At 38.3% G+C, this 21,070-nt stretch overlaps 1 protein-coding gene across 1 annotated transcript in view; it reads right to left on the bottom strand.

Moving 5' to 3' along the window:
* METTL4 (methyltransferase 4, N6-adenosine) overlaps positions 1 to 21,070 on the bottom strand; it is a 255,099-nt gene that overhangs the window by 47,432 nt on the left and 186,597 nt on the right. The window lies entirely within an intron of this gene.

Genomic DNA, 21,070 nt, shown 5'->3' with positions numbered 1-21,070 from the left:
AGATTAGAGGTGTAAATTCCTATAACATGCATACTGTTTAATCTGTGCCCAGACTTGAATGCAGTCGCATGGGGCTCACACCAGGTCTTACACCCAAAAATAAAGCGTTCATGATCAAGGTATATTCTTGATCATAAATTACCCTGGGTTTGCAATCTTCCCACCATCCTCATATCTGTAATGGCAGAATTTTTTTCACTATTGTTAATCCAATTTGGAAAATAAGGTACTCTGATCAAGCTTCAAGTTGGAGACTCAGTTAAATAAGATGGATGTTTGGCATCTGTGGTTTATTGAAAATTCAACAGAAGGTGCTGATATTTGCTTTATTCTGATGTGGCTTTATTTAGGCTTATTTAGGCTTTTTAAAAACATAATGGGCTTTCTGCCTTTATTTTCTGTCAAAGCTCTTAGATGCTTATTACTTGTTATTTATTTATCCTTTACCTTTAAGAGACAGCCACATCATATTTAAATATATTGCACAGATTTTGAATTTTTTAGGGTTTATTTTTGTCAAAATGGCAAAAATATCACAGGAGCTTTGAATTAAAAGCTTAATAAAACTTCATTTTTCTTTCTTTCTCCATGATTCAAATAGCACATTATATTCCCTATATAAAAGAGATGTTATTATTCAATAAGATTAAAGACATTTTTATTCTCTGATTTCCTATATTTTCATGTAGGTTTGTTATATGAACACAGATTTGGGTCTATTTTATGTCAGGCACTGAGGCAGATACAGCAAAAAGTATGGCATGATTCCTGCTTTCAAGGGGTTTACAGTCTCCAAGAAGGGACAAGCATATAAAGAAATCATTATTATATTGTCTTGCCAAAGTTCCCTGGAAAAACAGCCTGCGACAAGATGAAGCTCTGAAGACTTTTTTGGGACATAAAGTCCCCAGGGAACAAGAGTAAGGAACACCATAAGGAGAGCTGGAAAGATGGGAAACAGTGCAAAGTAATGTGCTCCTGCACTGGCAACTCCCTTACAATAAACCCTGAAAAGACCAAGCTGGCCACTGATAGTGCATTTGTTCAGCTACTCAGCTGTCTGAATGGAGACACTCTGCTTAGAGGAAGAAGTCCATGGGAAGCACAGAGATGATGTAATAAAAGATAACAGCTAAGCATTAAGCCTAAACTGGTATGCTGTCTTTCTCTAACAAGAACAATTCCAGCCTCCCTGGAAGCAGTCGGCTTAACAAAGGATAGAGTTCAGAGAAGAAACCAATAAACCCATTTAATGCGACCCTAAAACATGTCAAAAACTTTATAGAGTCAGTTTCCAATGGCAGAAGTTAATAGTTGCCGTTTCATCTTCTATGACAGACAATGCTCTCTCTTCATTGTGTCGCGCCCTTGTGCCCTTGTGATTTTTTATCCTTTCTCAGATAAATTCCTCAGAAGAGAAGATAGGCAAAATTAAATCTAGGAGGATAACTTGTCTAAGATTGTTGGTTTATGGTTCTATGAGTTAATGTAAGCTGTAGGTTTTAGAATTCAGCCTCCACATAGCTGCTGATGAGAATTCAGTTAATGAGTCTATCCAGTCAGTCATTTTCTTATTAAATGGGCATAAAACATTAGTATTTAGCAAAAAAAGCAGATATCAATGCCAGTTTTATTAGTTGAGTACACATGATTTCATTCTGAACACCTCATTATGTCTTCTTCATGAAAGTAGATGTCTTATTAGATTTTTTAAGATCTCAATTTTAATTATTTCAATAATTCATACTATACTTATTAGATAGACATCCATGTACTTTGTTTTTTTTCTAGACAGTATATGGTGTTTCAAATATTTTGAACAGCTCCCTCTGTAGAGCTCACTATTTGGTTAAGGATACCATCTAGAATCAGAATCTCGAGCATGGATGGGAGTTACTTCTGAAGATTTGTTAAAGCCAACACATACACCTGAAACAGTTAATAATTATAACTATAGGAATTACAGTCAAACAAAATGAACAACTGTTATATAGTTAAAGAAGAGGGAAAATATATTTAAGATCTTGAGGAAGGTTGGTAGAGGAGGGGGTAAATGAGCTGCAACCTGAAGAATTCTCAGGCCTTAAATAATATAAAACAGGAAGGGAAAGAACAGCCCAGTTATAGATAGGAAAAGAGCATGAGGAAGGAACACAGGAAGAAATGAGCACAGCAAGTTCTCAGGACAGTGTGGGGGCTGCGGGGAGGAAACTCAGTACGGCAGAGGGTACTCTTTTGGAAGGAACAGGAAATAAAACTGGTAGGATATCAGAGAAAGAGACTTGAAATTCTGATATGCCATGACATAGATTTTTAAATACACATGATATCCTATAGTCTAATTCTCCATCTAACTTTTTTCAACCTTGCTAACCTTCCAAAGTCCAAAGTAGAATTACTAATGGTCTAGTGAGTGGCTAGACCGGAACTAAGTGCCTAAAAACAGGAAAAGCCTATATAAGTCCAATGAGACAGTATGAATCACGCTGCATCATGTACAATATGCTCTCCAGTATATTTTAAGTATCTAAAAAGGGATGATTTATATATTCAGAAAACAGAATTTTAACCAGAGGTCATCAAACACACGCACACGCACATGCACACACACCCCTTGGGAAAAAAGACAAATGCACAATACCATTTCCTAACATGCGAAATGTTCCTTCTCCCATGCCATGTGGAAGATCCTATCTATAAGCTTTTCTTCATATTTCTATGGTTTTTATTAAGTATCCAAATAAATTCTTTGTAATTATAATCTGAACTTTTATTATTACTTCTGTTCAGATATTATTTGGTCTGGAATTTGATGACACACTGAAGCTACATTCTGCCCACATTTGAATAGATATGTTGATGGTTGTGCTTCGGCCAAGCCAGCTATTGTCCTGGTAATACACTGGTAAGTGTGTGCTGGTGGCAAAGCCAGAATTGCCCCTTGTGGTAGATGAATCCCTGTGTGCTGACGGCTGCTCCTCAGCCTCCTGCTGTCAAAGTCAAGGAGCCCATTAGCTCCCAGCTCTCCAGCCTGTCCTGTGAACTTTATGCACAATTCCTTAAAGAACTGAGGGACATTGAGGCAACAAGAACCTGAGGAGGTATATAAGAAAAATTTATTCACCTGACTCCTAATTTCTTGATTTCTTTGCACTGCTTTTATGCCAATTTGATAATAAACCCATGTGAATAAAAATTTAATTAGACAAGTTATCATTCTTGTTAGATTTCAAAACTGCACTATAATATGTGTTCTGTCATAACAAATTCTGTTAGGTTTCTTAAGATTGCTATTTTTGAATGACAATATTATTTCAATTAAGTAATAGTTAATATTTATTTCAGTTGCTATATACCAAACATTGAGCTAGACAAGCTGAGTAAAATAAAGAGCCTCTGACTTCAAGAAACTTGGAGTCTACTGAAGGATACAGATAGATAAATAAATAGAATGTGTTATAATAATCTTCATTGAGTCTCATGGGTACTCAGAGGGGTACCTCACCCAAACTGTTGAGACCAGAAGGGCTGAAAGAGGTGGGGAAGAACAGGGCAGAGGCCTTATCTTAAAGGGCTTGCTGAAAGAGGTGACACTTGAGCTCGGTTTTAATAGGACTAGTCAGAAGAAAATAAGATGAAGCTATTCCAGAGGGAAGAGCATAAAACCAAGGAAAGGAGAAAGAAACAGTGTGATGTGTGCAAAGACCCAGGAGCAGTGTGCTGCCACTGAAGACAAAATTGAAGCCTGGACAGCAGAAGAGGAGGTTGCATATGCTCTAGAATGGACTTCTAGCTTCATCCCATAGGTGACAAGGAAGCACTGAAGGTTTTATGCCAATGAATAACATAGTCAGATTTGTGTTACCCACGAGACTGAGTCACCTGGGTAGAAGAACTAACTTAGTGTCAGTTTTAGTTAGGTCTTGATAAAGAGCAAAGATTTTATGGATAGACTCTCTTGCACGTGAACTTGTGTGTTACCATGGTCTCCTGTCTGAAAGAGTTCACTTTCTTTCCTGTGTGTGTGTGCTAAAGACACATATTAAGCTATACCTTATCGCTTCTGAGAAACCACTTTTATAATAACAGAAAACTTTTTATAAAAGTGTTCACAAATACTTTTGTAACATGTTTATAATTATTCTGGAGCATATAATTTCAGATGCAAAATATGGAAAGAAGGAATCTAACCAGTATCTCTCAAAGAATGGTAAACTATAAATGTTACTAAAACACATAGTGGCTCTGCTAATACAGCATTCTTAAATGTCAGAATCTTGACAATTTTCAAGAATATTCAGGTTTCACCCAGTCCAAGTATCTAAATATAACAATCCCTAGAAGAGTTCTTTGAGCTGAGGACCATGACTAGGCCAGAAGTACTCATGGGGAATGACTCAAACCATACTCATAGACAAAAGAATACATACAAATATAAATAATAAGCAATGAGGTTCTGAAATTGATTTTCAGTCCCTCTGAATATGCTGAAAAGCACACATAGCTAGTATGACTAAGAGCACGACCTCAGTGGGTTCAGCTGGGACCATCTTCCTGTTTGGCCCCAGATCTGGTGAATATCTCTGCTATGCTGCCCTAGGACTGATGCTACTTCCTTTCAGTATGATCGGCCTTGGTTTATGAAATTACTCAAAGTTATTTTTTACCTATTGATTTTTCCTGAAGCTTTGTTTCATTCTAATATGTTTTGTAAAATGTTTGCAGCCTGTTTCACTTGTTAACTTTCAAAATGGCATTTATCTGCTACTGGTCTTGGCAGCTCTAACATGAACTTTGTGTGCAGAAGCCTCACTCTGACAGCTGCACTGTCTCTCAGGTGCTGGGGCCAAGAGGAAAGTTTAATCTGTTCCCTTGTCAGGAAGATTCCCTGGGGTATTGTGCCCTTGGCACTTCCTATGTTAAGGTGCCAGACACTACTGCATACATTATGTTTTCTATACTCAGATTTCTCAGCTTTCTCCTCACTGTGATATATTTGATGTTGTTAACAAAAACTGTGGTATTTTAAAGGTATTACTAAGGAATCTAGCTTTTAGAAACCACTCTCCAGCTTTTCCAGCAAGAGACATGGTTCAACCTTGTAGTTTCGCCATACTTGATCTTGGAACCCTATATGGTTTTCCTCAGTCTCTAAGCCCCATCTCACCAGAAGCCATCTAACCAGGGTGGGCTTATTAATTGGTCTCAGAAAGATATCTGAACTTTAATTCAATTGTATTCTAAATACTGAGCCTGTAAAACTAAGTCTTTGTGATTTATTTATGTTTTCTATGCCATGATAAACTCCCCAGTTCCCCAGAGTGGATTTTGGATTCTTGTCTTTAAAAATTCTGTATTGGTTAATATCTGTAGTTGTACCTGCCATTGCTTACTTCTACTATCAACTTAAGAGGTTTGAGGGTTGATTAATAATGAGGCAAATTTTGCTCCATGTATTTGCTTCTTTTGACTAGAAATTCAGAATTTTATTGCTACAGGGTAAAATGCCTGGATAGGAGCACTATTGTTGCATGATTTAAGTGTAGAGATGGGAAGGGGTATTTCTCTTAAAATCCCAGAGTCAAGAAGCTTTGTTATCTCAATTCCATATGACACTGAAAATCTCCGAGCCTCTAACAAAATTCTGTGGCATCCCTGGTACTCTGTGAGTTGCAGAAACATCTATATACATGTTTTTATACAACTTAACACTCCAGACAGAGATTTTGGCAAGAATGCTACCAGTTCAGAACTTAACGTGTTATGGTAGCACTCTATTAACAAAAAAAACACTTCTTGTAATGTGATTTTAATCTTGTCTTGTTACAAACTTTCTTTTTTATTTTTATTTTTAAATTGTTCTATTGTTGTTCAAGTACAGTTGTCTGCATTTACCCTCCCACTACTTCCCCCACAACCCCAGCCTTTGTGACAATTAATAACACTCAGATTCTCTGCTTCCAGTGTCTGTAAATGGAGATGTTAATAAGCCTGACTCATCTTCTGCCTGGTGATCTGCTGGCAATAAGTGCATGTGGAATGCTTAAGAAAAATATAAATCGATATTATGGCATCAGCATTACTTCAAGTAATTCAAAATAAGTTGTCAACTTGGTGAGGGTATGGTGTGTTAGGCCAGTATGTGTGAGGCTAGATGAGAGCTGAGGACCCACACTGGAATTACCTCCCTTCTACCCCTGTCTGGCTTTTGGTCCTTCCTTAAAGAAAGAGACTACTGGGGCTAACCTCAAAATGCACCCTTACTATCACTGAAAGTTCTAAGTTGGCCTGAAACACAACATAAGTGTTTAGTTGTTATAAACATCTTCCCTGTTAGACCAGAGACGAAAGAGATTATAGCAACCATCTACCTCAACTAGCCACCTCATTTTGCAGATGAGGATATCTAGGCTTAAGAAGTAAAGCAACGGGCCCAAACCTATGTGGCTGCTTAGTAGCGCAGCTAGAAGTAGGATCCAAGTACCTGGATTCCCAACCCAGCACTTTCGCCACTGTACCTCATTGTCTATCTCTATCATTTTAAAATAGGTAACAAAAGACAATTCAGTCATTCATTCATTTAACAAATATTCATTGGGTGTTTCACTGGGCCAGGCGTATTAAAGGCACTGGAGATATAATAATTAAAATAGACAAAATTTTCTGCCTTCATGGAGTTTATCTTCTACAGCAAAAGACAGTAAAACAGTTCCTAAGGAAAAATAAATAAAGCAGGGAAAGAAAGTATGGGGGGAGGAAATAAAATTTGTAAATGAGGTAACCAGGGAAGGTAACTTTTAAGCAAAAACCTGAAGGAAGTGAGAAAATTAGCCACACAAATATGAGGGAATGAGAATTCCAGAGAGAGAGAAGAGCAACAGTAAAAGTCCTAAGGTAGTAGTAGCTCCTGGTGTGTGCAAGGAACAGCAAGGAGACCAGGTATCAGCAAATGGTGAGGGAGATGATGAAACCCAAGAGGTTCTACTGGAGGAAAATTTATGGAAAGCTTTGTAGTCATGGTAAGGACAGCAACTGACTCAGATAGGAGGCCTGGAGAACTAATATGACCAGATTTTCATTTTAACAGAATTAATGTAGTAATGGGCTTAGGACGAGAACAAGAACAGGAACAGAAAGTATTTTTGTAACCATCCAGGAAAGAAATGGTGGTAGTTTGGGCCTGGTGATAGAGGCAGGGGTGGGAGAGTGGACAGAATTTGCTGATGAACCAGATGTGATAAATTAAAAAATGAGGTTTTACTCTGTGAACAACTGGAACAACAGAGTTGCCATTAGTTGAGACAAAAAAAAATTACCAGAGACACTGGTTTGGAAAGGAGGGAGTGAATATCAGGAGCTCTCTTCCTGACATAAGTTTGAGGAGCTCATTCAATATCTGTGTGGAGGTATCAACCAGCTGATTGGGTATATAGGTTAAAATCCAGAGAAGAGAGTAGAGTTGAAGATACAAATTAAGGAGTTAGGCAGACAGAAGGTATTTAAAGCCATGAAATTGGATCAGACCAGCTAGATACTGTAAGGATTTATAGGGAAAAGTCTTAATTACTAGACCCGGGGTTCTCCAACATCTGCATGTCATGATAATGTGATAGAGAAGAATATGAGGAAGCTCATAACCCAACAAAATGCTTATGAACCATTCTCTCTGAATTCCTATCTCCCTTCTGTATATCCTTTTGTGTCTAAATTCTTCTTTTCCCCTTTTATTAGCTTAATGTTACTTAAAATTCTATTACCCAATTTGATTATTTATCTTATTCATCAATATTTACTTCAAAGAACTTATATTTTCCAAAACACAAATCCCCTCCCACTCTGGGGGAAAAAAGATTTGCTGACATTAATTACACTCAAAATAATATGCCACAGACATCATTTTTAAAGTATATAGCTAGCTTTCCTGGGTGGCTGTTTGAAAAAGGAAATGAACATTTGTATATATAGCTTATGTATGTGTGTATAAGCAGCTAATATTTATTAAGTGCTTTCTACCTGCTAAGCATTCTGTTAAGCATGTTATGCATATACATTATCACAATATCCTCACAATAAACCAATGGGTTAAGTGTATTATTATTTACATTTCAGAGTTAGGGGAAAGGAGGCCTTCAGGTGTTCAACAACTTGCCAAACTAACCGGAACTGAACCTAGACAGTCCGACTCCAGAGCCCCTACTCTTTACATTTTTGCTTAGAGTTTGCTGTCCAGGAAATGGCTTGAATCCATACAGCTGTTTTATTTTGGCTGCATGTTTTTAAAAAATATATACTTTGAATGCCTTTAGAAGGTGTGATCATTACAACACAGCCCGTACCAGCTTCATCCTTCCCTCTTTACCATGTAATTTTCTTGCTGCACCAAGTGCATCTGAGTTGTTGAAATTTGCTCTACTATACTTCTTCCTTGACTCCTTAACAGGCTCAGCATAAATCTAGGGTCCAAAACACATATTCTATTTCTACACATGCACACATACCACCACCACCATAACCGTGAACACCACCACCTCTGCCATCAGGAAAAATAAAACAAAATAAATCTGTGCTTGCCTTCCACCACTTTTCCCAGTGGTGGTCATTCGTATTGTCTAAAATTCTCTCCCAGATTTACCTCCCAAACCTAATTCAAGTTCAACTTCTACAATGTAGGGGCAATTTGTTTTTTTGCCTAGAAGCATATAGGCCTATACCCTGAGCATGTTCTGTAATAGGAGGGACCCACCCTTCAAGAAATGCATCACCTCATCATTTGTTTGATGTTGTCCTATCTCTTATCTCTGAGCAGCTCCTATGACACCACTACATGTTCTTAGTGCAAGTGAATTTAAATCATCTTGATTTTGAAACGGCAAAGCATCTGCTGACAAGCGTTGCCTTATGAACTCATTATTAATTGCACATCCATTATACATTCAACACATAAGAATATTTTCTTAAATTACCTGTGCCAGGAAGCTAACATATTCCTCTGACTTTCTGGCTTTTGATTAGTAGGAAGGGTTCTATGGTTGTGTCTGTGTTTAGGATTTGTAGGGCAAAATCTGACTTCTGTATGTAACCACTTGTTTGTTTATTTAAAGAAAGTAGGAAAACACTTTAACAAAAGCTAGATAAAATCCTGTTTGCTCTTTAGAAAATGGTAAAAATAGTGTTATTTATTTGTGAACCTGAACTCTTGGGAACATTATTGTAGAAAGGTATTAAAACCAGTTTTTTCAGAAGCTACTCTTTGTGTTGCAAGTTCCAACAGAGAAGAAATAAAGACAGATGCTGAGCATTAAATTGGGCCAGCTGCGTTACCCACCAAACGCCCTGATGTTTGCACCTGGAACAGTGAAAGAGCACAGTTATTAACCTCCTATGAGTTATTTTTTTTAGTAGAGGAACGGTTGAATTTCTCTTCCTTTTATACATTTCTATACTAGAGATAATTTTAGCCTTAATCCAAAGAGTCCCCTTCTATATGTTTAATAATTCAATTCACTAGTGAAGAATACTAGTACTCCTTCTTATTTAGAACATATTAAATACTTTAAACATATAACAAATAACCAATACACTTTGCCAAGTTTACATATGCATTAATAAATATAATTCACAAAGTAATTCTAGTAACAAATAGCTATTCCTGTTATCGCCATTTCATACATTCATACAGGAGGAAACTCAGAGAATCAAGTGATCTTCCCAAGATCACATAGCTGAAAGTGATAATGGAGCAGGGACTCAACTCATGACTTATTATTCCAAGTCCCACATTCTTTCAATGAGTTAGCTGTCTCTTTCCTCTCCACCCCTTTGGCTGCTCTCCTAGTGGTGATAGATTCATTACTCTCTCGTTGTGCATTGTCTCATCACTCATGGTCAACAATCTGCATTAGAAATGGGTTAGGAGAATAGAAAATGCTCTACTTGTCATCATCTGACAACTGTCCCTTAGTCGGTATAGAGATATAAAAAGCTCCAGCAGTTTGTTTCTAAACTGATAGACCAGTTTCCCCCTGGAAAAATTGCTCTGCAGAGTGTTGCACATAGAGGTTTTATGCTCACATTTCTTTTCCTTTCAGGATCTTCAGTGTAATAATCACCATGACTATCCTAGAAAAGGACAGAATATAAAGTGCTTTTCCAGTGCATTTCACCTCAGGACCCATTTAATAGAGTTCCGGGTAGATTTGTGTACTGTGGATGCTTTGGGGGAGCCACTGTTTTTGTGAGTCTTTGAAACTTTCTACATTCTGGAAAATTCATCCTAGGAACTATCTCTCACAGCTTGAGAACACATGATTTGGGAGTCGGTAGTAAACTTAGAGTTCCCTCCCAAAATTTGGTATAGAACAAAAATATAGATTCAGAAACAGCTTGAACAGATTTATGAATGGTATATTTATATCTGATCAAGAGAAAATAGCAACAGTACAACCTCACATCCCAGGCAGATGTCACAGAGGTCACTTGGCCCATTTCCAACCTGCCCCTCTCTAAGGTTGTGTGGCCAAAGCCTGACCCAGGATGACAGCTCTTGTGTTATTAACTCAAATTTACTTCAGGGTGGCACCCAGCACTGTATTCATGCTTGCTAGCGATAATGAGATGAACTCAGGATTAAAATTAATTGTTGATAATTTTAGACTTATCTACATTTAGAATATCTCTCCAAAACTCAATATATTCATTTGAACTAATACTTATTTCACTTCAGTGATGAGCAAAATTAGAAAGTAATATAAGAAATATTTTATAAAATTTTATTCTTATCCCGGAATAAATTCCATAGACAATCTATAACATATAAATATAACCCTTATAATCTTTATGTATGTATAATATGTATAAGATTACACATATACATATATACTCTTTAAAATATATACTATACTAATGGTACTATAAAAAAGGAATAATTTATAATGAAATGACATGAATTTCAACATATAAATGCTCAGGCATTGCAGTATTTCAGGATACAAAGAACTCCTGACTCACATCCACTAAATAAAGATAGTAGTTTCATCTTTATTGTGACAACTCAAAATACATCCTCTCCTTTCAAAAATTCCTTTGAAGCCTCCATTTCTCAGCTGTTTAGAAGCAGCATGTTAAAGAAATTTGAGAAGGAAGCACTATGTTTCTATCACTTCCTTAAAAGATTACTTCAGCTTTTGTGTGGAGAATGAACCAGAGGGACAAGACTGGAAACAACTAGACAAACTCAGAGGCCATGTAATGATTTGAGCAAAATATACTACTTTCATGCTACTGGCAACCAAATCTCTGGTCAGTTTGCTCTGTATATCCAGATGCCTAGTGAATATCTCTATTTGAGTATGCTGATACCATGTGAAATATTTCAATTCTCAAATTAAATTTTAGAATCTTCCTCATTCTCATACAATAAACTAGCTTCTCTAATTTTATCACTGTATCAATATTACATATCTTTTCTGCATCATCTCTTAAAGTTTTGCCTTGTTTTACATCCAATCCCAGCCTTGTTCTTCCATCTGGACTTTAGCTGAACCTCTACTTTGCATTTCCAGTTGCAGTCCACTCTATGAACAGCTTCTGGAACAATTTCTCTCAAATGCCAACGTCTGTACTCACTCACACCTAATAAAGACTATCTTACTCTGGCATTGCAAGACTGATCATAGCCTTCACATGGCATGTTGTGGCCATGGAACACACAATGGAGCAAACTCAGTCATAGTGTCCAAACCACATAAGCGTAACCATAAGCTATATCTTCCTCATTCCTTCACTCCATTTCCTACTATCTTTTGCAATTTCTTACAGAGTCTTACTACTGAGACTTAACCATCTACCACCATGCCCAACACTCTTTTTTTTTTAAAGATTTTATTTATTTATCTTTAGAGGGGAAGGGAAGGAGAGAAGGAGAGAGAAATATCAATGTATGGTTGCCCCTTGTGAGTCCCCTGATGGGAACTGGCCTGCAACCCAGGCATGTGCCCTGACTGGGAATCAAACCGTGGCTGCTTGGTTCCCCAGGCCCACGCTCAATCCACTGAGCTACACCAGCCAGGGCCCCAACACTCTTTAAAAGCAAGAACATTTGGTTCTCTCCTCTTCAATTATACATTCATATGCACACATGCACACAAATAGCTGATGAACAAACAGTAGGTTCGCTGCATTTGATAAATTCATTTTAAATATTAAAAGAAAGTTCTAAATAATGATATAAGAGAGTACAAAATGAAAACTTTAGGTCTTTTCTCTAGCTTTAAATTTTCCATGACCTTCCAAATTACGTGATCATTCTACTCTGGCACATAGGTTAACATTTTTTATAAAGGAGCAGTAGAGTACATCCATGAAGCATTGATTCTAAAGCCATAGTTTGGGTTCAATAATTAGAAACAACATTTACTATCTATATGAATTAGGCAAATTAGTCAAACTATGTGTCTCAGTTTCCTAACCTGTGAAATTATTAGTAATAGTAACTACTTTAAGATTGTTCTGAGGATTTAATGAGTTGTTTCATATAAAACACTTTGAATGGTAGTTGACACATAGTAAGAATTTCTCAAGCATTTCCTGTTGTTAATGCAGTAAAGTTTACCCTTAAAATTCTTATTAATAGCCCTGTTTGTTGTATAACTCAGTGGATTGAGCGCGGGCCTGTGAACCACACAATCGCGGTTCAATTTTCAGTCAGGGCACATGCTTGGGTTGCAGGCCAGTTCCCAGCAGGGGACTCATGAGAGGCAACCATACATTGATGTTTCTCTCCTTCTCTCCTTCCCTTTCTCTATAAAAATAAATAAATAAAATCTTTTAAAAATTCTTATAAATATATGTATAAGGATATAAAATTATTTTATTAAATTAAGAACCCCTTTTGCAATAAAGATACAAAGCTTAGCAGTTACTTATAACACTTATGATACCACTAGAAAATAATTTGAAAAATTAGGAATAGTTCATAAGGTCTATAATAAAGAGAAGGTACAATAGGTTCACTACTTCTTATAGAATATTTGTGGTACTTTTTAAAATAAAGATGTTTATTTATTTATTTTTAGAAAGGGGGAAGGGAGAAAGAAAAATAGGGAGAAAAGCATGGATGTGTGAGAGAAACATTGATTGGTTACCTCTTGCACATGCCCCAATCTGGAGCTGGGCCACAACTCAGGGAAATGCCCTGATCAATAATCAAACCAGCAACCTTCACTTTGTGGGATGACATTCAACCCACTGAGCCACACTGGCCAGGACAAATATTTGTGACACTTTTAAATGGTTATGAAATAAGCCAAATTAAATCTTTTTTAAAACCTGAGTTCTTAACAGTATGCTACCTAGAAAGCCCTATTTTCTTTTATTGATGGAAATTTGGGGCCACCCTAGGAACTTTAATTTTCATTGAAATCACCAAGAAATTGCAGTACTAAGTTTCGTTTTCTTTTAGATCAAAAATTAAGATAGAGAGAAAACAGATTCTTACCATTGTTCTGCTATTAAAAGCATATTTTAGTAAATGATTTTAATAAAACATGCAGTTATTTTTTTCTAAAAGCATTTTGGTCAAAACCCTAGAATAATAAATACACACAGGATTCCAGACATAGGTTCTTTATACAGTAACATATCAGTATTTCAATTTATATATAACAAAACCAAACTTCATGTGGATTGATACTTTCCTTCATTCTTTAAGACTACATGAACAATAAAATGACAACAAACTCACAACTATCAACCACCAAACCTAAAAACAAAAACAAACTAAGCAAACAACTAGAACAGGAACAGAATCACAGAAATGGAGATCACATGGAGGTTATCATCGGGGAGGGGGAGGAGGAAAGGGAGCAGGGGAAAAGTACAGGGAATAAGTAGTGTAAATGGTAGATACAGAATAGACAGAGGGAAATTAAGAAGAGTACAGGAAATGTAGAAATCAAAGAACTTATACGTATGACCCATGGACATGAACTAAAGGAGGTGGCGCAGGTGGGAGTGTACAGGGCAGAGGGAAATAAAGGGAGAGAAATGGGAAAACTGTAATAGCATAATCAATACCATATATTTTTTAAAGGCTTCATCATAATTAGAAAAAAGGAACAAAGGGAAAAGACATTACCAAATGTTTCCCAGATTCCTTTCAATGAAGTGGAAGACAATGAAAAGCCATCATATAACATCCTGTCGAAGAATATCTTGTAGCATAATTCCCAAATTATAGCAGAGGGAAGATTGAATTCACATTTTCTTTTTTTTTTTTTTAATTTTTTAAAAGATTTTATTTATCTATCTTTAGAGGGGAAGGGAAGGAGAGAGGGAGAGAAACATCAATGTATGGTTGCCTTTCGTGTGTCCCCTGCTGGGAACTGGCCTGCAGGGAACCTGCCTGCAACCCTGGTATGTGCCCTGACTGGGAATCGAACCGCGATTGTCTGGTTCACAGGCCCGCGCTCAATCCACTGAGCTACACCAGCCAGGGCCTGAATTCACATTTTCAACAGCCAGGCCACAAAAAAAAACAAACCTGAACAAGTGTGCTACTTGTTCAATCATTTGTCTTAACCTCTCCACTCAGGTGTCTAGTCTACTGAACAACAGTGCCTCACTGTTTCCTTCCCCCAGCCTCCAGTGAGGTCTGGGACACTTTCTAGAGATAATGGCCACTTTGAAGAACCCAAGGAAAGGTAGGATACTGGCCCTAGTTCCATCTCAAAAGTATCCCAGTGGAGGTAAGATTGTTTCATCAGTCACACTGCTTCTTGGCTCCTTTCCCCAATCTCCAGGGTGGATGCTGATCACCTGGTTTTAGGTGATACAGACATCAGCAGTGAGAGATTCATGCTCTACAAAGTCAGGATGGTAAAGTTCTCCTTGTAAACTCACTGGTTTCCAAGAATAGTGTGGCAAATTTCCCCCAAAACAAAGCTACCCTCAGGGCAGACTCACTTACACATCCAATCTGGCTTGACCTCTGACAGGGAATTTTCTCTATCTATGTATTTTTATAGCAAGTGCTTTCAAGTTGCACATATTGGCCCTTATTAAAACCTGCCTTGTGGGCTTGAGTCTTCGGCATGACCATCTCTTATTTGAACCAGCTGGCCCTCTGGAAGAGGAATGAACTGAAAAAGTGAGCCTGGCTGTTCTAGATAGAGGCATTATAAATATATATGCGCTTATATAAATATATATAAAATCTCTAAACTGAAGTTTGCTATAATTTTCATGTTTAAGGGGCCACAATGACTGCCATGAGTCTTGCTTTTCTGTACTATCAGGCAAGCTCACATCATCAAGGTACATCAATTTCTATGCACCTTACTTCATCCTTTCTAAGTGCAACGGGGTTTGAAAAGAGATTGGCGGGGGTACCCATAGTTTTACTGGGCATCTTCCTTCTATGCTGAAAATTCTGTCCTAACTTGACTCCCACAAGGTCCAACCCTCCTTCCTAAATGAGGTGCCTGATGAAGTCTCTGCTCTCTGCTTCTTGACCTCTTTCCCCAGTCTCCAAGGTAGATGCTGACCATGTGGTTTTCACATATTATTGGCCCCAGAAGAGCCCTCCCCTGGGAGGATCCACAGCAATCTTCCAAAATCACTGACTACCTTTGAGAGCACTTGCAGAATTTTCTCATCACTTACAATTAGGAGCTCAGTGCCTTCTGGGGGTGATGCAGTTAGAAGCGTGGGCCTCATATCTAATGCTTACATCAGTAAACAGAAGTGGATTTCTGGCCAGGATGGAGGCATAGGTAGACACACTGTGCCTCCTTGTACAACCAAAATAAGGACAACAATTTAGAAACAAAATAACAACCAGAACTTATGAAAAATTGACCTGTATGAAGGTTGGACAACCAAGACCTTAAAACAGACGCATTCATCCAGACCAGTAGGTGGGGCGGAGTTGGGGGGCTGAGCGAAGAGGGGGTCATGGCACAAAAAGTGGTGGCACCAGGTGAGCAAGGAACCCTGGGCACACAGGATGGCAGCCAGTGGACTCTGGGCTGGGGGAGGGAGGGAGCAATGGGCAGACCCAGCAAGGCAGTGATTGTGAAGCGAGGCACTGCGCACAAGATGGCTGACCAGGCAGTCCCGCATTCATGTGCAGATAAACCAGGCAAAATTGGGGAGCAAGACAGACCTTGTAACCCAGGGTCTCAGCACACAGAAATAAAGCCTCAAAACACTGATTGAAAACACCTGTGGGGGTTGAGGTGCAGAAAGAGACTCCCAACCTCACAGGAGAGTCCATTGGAGAGACCCACAGGGTCCTACAATGCACACAAACCCACCCACCTGGAATCAGCACCAGAAAGGTCCAGTTTGCTTGGGGTAAGCACGGAAGAGACTGAAATCCAACAGAGAGCATAGCAAGGACCATTGTTCCCTCTCAGACCCTGCCCCCACATACAGCATCACAACCCAGCAACTGGGTTGCCCCTTCCTGGTGAACACCTAAGGCTCTGCCCCTCATAAGTAACAGGCTCAGCAAGACCAAAAAATAAATGGCCCCAACAGAAGAACAAATCAAAGCTCCATAACAAATACAACTAAGCGAGAAACAGATAGCCAACCTATCAGATGCACAGTTCAAAACACTGGTAATCAGAATACTCACAGAATTGGTTGAATTTGGTCACAAATTAGATGAAAAAAATGAAGGCTACACTAAGTGAAATAAAGGAGAATGCACAGGGAACCAATAGTGATGGGAAGGAAACTGGGACTCAAATAAATGGAGTGGACCAGCGGAAGAAAGAAACAACCAAACAGAAAAGAATGAAGAAACAAGAATTCAAAAAATGAGGAGAGGCTTAGGAATGTTCTTTAAATGTTCCAACATCCAAATTATAGGGGTACCAGAAGGGGAAGAGGAATGGCAACAAGTGGAAAACTTACCTGAAAAAATAATAAAGAAGAACTTCCCCAATCTGGCAAAGGAAATAGACTTCCAGGAAGTCCAGGAAGTTCAGAGAGTCTCAAAGAAGTTGGACCCAAGGAGTAACATACCAAGGCACATCATAATTACATTAGCCAAGATTAAAATGAAGGAGAGAATCTTACAAGCAGCAAGAGATAAGGGCACAGTCACCTACAAAGGAGTTCCCATCAGACTGTCAGCTGATTTCTCAAAAGAGACCTTGCAGGCAAGAAGGGGCTGGAAAGAAGTATTCCAAGTCATGAAAGGCAAGGACATTCAAGATTGCTCTATCCAGCAAAGTTTTCACATTTAGACTGGAAGAGCAGATAAAGCATTTCCCAGATAAGGTCAAGTTAAAGGAGTTCATCATCACCAAGCCCTTATTCTATGAAATGTTAATGGGACTTATCTAAGAAAAAGAAGATAAAATACATGTATAGTAAAATGACAGCAAACTCACAATTATTAATAACTATACCTAAAACAAAAACAAAAACAAATGAAGCAAACAACTATAACAGGAACAGAACCACAGAAATGGAGATCATATGGAGGGTTAGCAACAGGGGAGTGGGAGGAGGAGAAAGGAAGAAAATGTACAGAGAATAAGTAGCATAGACGGTAGGTAGAAAATAGGGGGATGGCAAGAATAGTATGGGAAATGTAGAAGCTAAAGAACTTAAGACACATGGACATGAAAGAAAGTGGGGGAATATGGGTGGGAGAAGGTGTGCAGGGTGGAGGAGAATAAAGGGGGAATGGGACAACTGTAATAGCATAATCAATAAAATATTTTTTAAATTAGAGACTTAGAATTAAAGTGACTTAGAAGACGAAAATAAAAGTTTGAGAGTCCAGTGCCCTAAAAAAAAGTAAACAGAAGTGGACAGGGCTTTGGCTTCTCCTCAGCTCTTCCGTCCTCTTCCTTCTGTTCTTGATCCTAACCTCTCCCTGGTACAAATCTATGACTCATGCTAGGAAAAGAAAAGGCATTTCCTTTTCTTCCACCACTTCCAACTGACCCCTGTGCCTGGTCCTGACATGGAGAACCAGATGGAAGAGGTGGAAGCTAGGAGCAGGAACAGGAGACCGAGTAGAGCACCTGTTGGAATTGGAGTTGCCAGACCTCTTTGGAACCTCCTCACTGCTCCTAGAATCTTCTGACACTTCCCTATGAAGAAGCCCATTATTGCAGCCTGTAGTTCAGCCTTATTACAATCTATGTGCCTGACAACTCAACACTCCACAAGGTTAATGTTCCCCCCATAGCTCTCAACTAGACAAACAACCTCTAACACCCCTCTCAAGGTAATATAGACCATGTTCCAAAGAGAGGTTCCTGGTCTATGCCTGCTGGTTCCTGAGCTGGCAGAGTAACCCAAACAAGTCCCCAACTCCCACCACAAAGTTGGCCAAGTTTCATAGGGAAAACTTTCTAAATAATGGCTGCTTATGAAATTCCAAGAGGAAGCATTGGCCAACACCACTCACGATCATCCTGGATTTCCCCAGGGGCTGCTTTTCCTGCCTCCTTGCCTTCCAGAATATGTTTGAATGCTACTTTCTCTCCTCCCCTTTTCAGAACTTCTATCTTGAGTTGGTGATGTTTGGTGGAGTCTGTTCCTTCCTGGAGATGCCTTGAGTCAGGCAATTTTGAGGTCTTAAAGGAAAGGTGAATAAGTTGAAATGACAATTATGACTCTCCAGAGTCTGGTGATATGATGTGGCAAATGTAGAACTGACTTCAATTCAATAAACCCTCACCGAGCACCTAGTGATGCTGAGATTTGCTGTAAACTGAGCAACGAATGGAGGAAGCAATGAGAACACTGGGATGATCAACATGGGTCCTCATCTGGTGGACGTGCCTGCTGAAATGGGTATTGGAAAGCATGTACTCAAACATGATGAATGTAAGGCAGAAAGTGATGAGAAATGGCGTGAAAAAATGGGACTTTAGTAAAAGGCATATGCAGTTTGTGCTAAGGAGAGGATTCTAGAAGAGATTGCACTTGAGCAAAGTTCAGGAAGTATCTTTTTAAACTAGAAAGAGAATCTAACTTAAAAGGGTGAAAGGATAAGAGCCCAGAAAGGAGATCTAATATGCTCTTATTTAAAATACCAACCCTCTCTGTTACTTCTCTTTATGGCCAATGTCTTTCAACTGTCCCGACCCTTTAGAAATATCCCTGGCCAGACACAATCATTGAAACTGTTTCCATAGATGCAGAGCAGGATAACAGCTGGGTTGGGGGGCAGTAGTTCAGGGGATGGAGGGACTGAAAAAAAAAAGAAAGAAAAAGAAACTTCCTCATTATCACGGGTCGAGAATTTGGCAAGATTTGAAGGGCTTTTGTTTTTATTATTGAATATTTTTGTTTCCCCAAAAGACACATGATTTTGATCCTCCTCCCAAAAAGAAACTGTCTTGTATTAATGCCTACCTGTTCAGTGTCTTGTCAGAGAAATTGTAAACTTCTTTCATGTCAGGGAATATTCTTATAAATTTCTTTGGAACCCAACATATGCATGCATTAAATCAATATTGAATGAGCAAATAAAATCATGGGGGGTTTAAATAGCACAGAACCATTCTCTCCATCTCTGAATAATAATAAAAACATCTTTATATGTTGATCTCTAATAAATAAAACCACTCTGAATGGTTTTAATTAATCTATTCAGTATTTAGCGCCTTCCCTTCAAGGGGAGGGATGCAACGGAAGGTTCAGGTAGAGTCCAGGTCATGGAGACACTCGTAAACCATACTAAAAAGCAGAGTCTTATCTTTTACAGGTCATAAAATCACTAAAGTATTTTGGGCATGACATAAAGTGGTCAGTTTTCTTTGATAGATAGAACACTTTGATGACAATGTGAAAGATGGATTTGAAGGGCAGAACTGGAAACAGGATTAAATGCAAGACACCAAGAGAGAAATGATGAGGACTTCAACTAGAACAACAGTCTAAAGGATATAAAAAATGGGAGCAGGTATAAGATACAAAATAGGTCCAATTTGGTGACTGATTGTTAGGGGTCAAAATTCAAGAATAGCCCTCAGGTTTCTAACTTAGATAATTAGGTGGTAATGAAAAATATGATTGGCTTCCCTTCTGATAAGAATCCTAGACTTTTCTAATGTTTCTTCCATAATACACATCACACTTGAAATGTCATATTTGTCTTATCTGCTAGCCCATAAGCTGCAGGACATGGTGGACCACACTGTGTATTCACCTCTATCACCTGCTACAGGCTCCAGCAGATGCCAGATACTTCATAAACACTCCTTGAATTAAAATTGGTGTATTGATTTGATGTGATTCCTGTATATCTAGAAAGAAGATAGTCTGGGGGAGTCCTCTTTATCCTTTCCTATCTTTGAGCCTACTCAAGTCAGCTTCAGGAGTATAAAAACACACTGTTTTCACTATTATTCCTTCAGAAATAAAATCCCACAGTCTCTAATACAACGTTTCCATGGTTAAGCAGAACTCACTGTCAAAAAAAGTCTTCCTAAAATATGGTGCATAATCATTGTATCTCCATTTAAATCATAATTACATTTCATGAAATAAATATGTTAGCTTTTTTTAAAGCTATCTCTTCACGGGGATCAAGAAAGATTTGAAAGGAGACATACCTCCATGAAGAAATAAAATGAAAGCCTGAATTCAAGTACCAAGCTGTTGGCTCCATATTCAAAAGTTTGTTTTCCTTAAGAATGAATTCATGAGAGACAGTTGCATCATCTTTGAAATCTTAAAAATTTTCATTTAATATTCTTTTGTGTGAGGTTAAGCATTAAACACTGATCCAATATAAATCTATCAACATTATGTGCTTAGTATACAGATCCTTAATAACTCTGCTTTCTAATGGACTAATAGAATTTTTACCGGTCACAGCCCTAACAGGAAATAGGTGGAGCACTTGAAATACGCTAATTTGAGAAGAATTTACAAAAGGATTAAGTATAAGTCAATGCTATTGGGCAGCCACTGTACATGGGAGAGTCCCCCAGGGCTGGTAGCCTGACTAATCATCCCTATGTCAGAATGAATCAGGGAGGCAATGGTTACTGAAATCTGGAGGGAGAAGGTTAAATAGAGAAGAAACCCTTGA

This window comes from Artibeus jamaicensis, unplaced genomic scaffold, assembly GCF_021234435.1.
Source record: "Artibeus jamaicensis isolate MK-2021 breed Jamaican fruit bat unplaced genomic scaffold, CSHL_Jam_final contig_354, whole genome shotgun sequence".
Lineage (NCBI taxonomy): Eukaryota > Metazoa > Chordata > Mammalia > Chiroptera > Phyllostomidae > Artibeus > Artibeus jamaicensis.
Note: the sequence above shows the minus strand (reverse complement) of the source record. Positions and strands in the feature narration are given on the sequence as shown.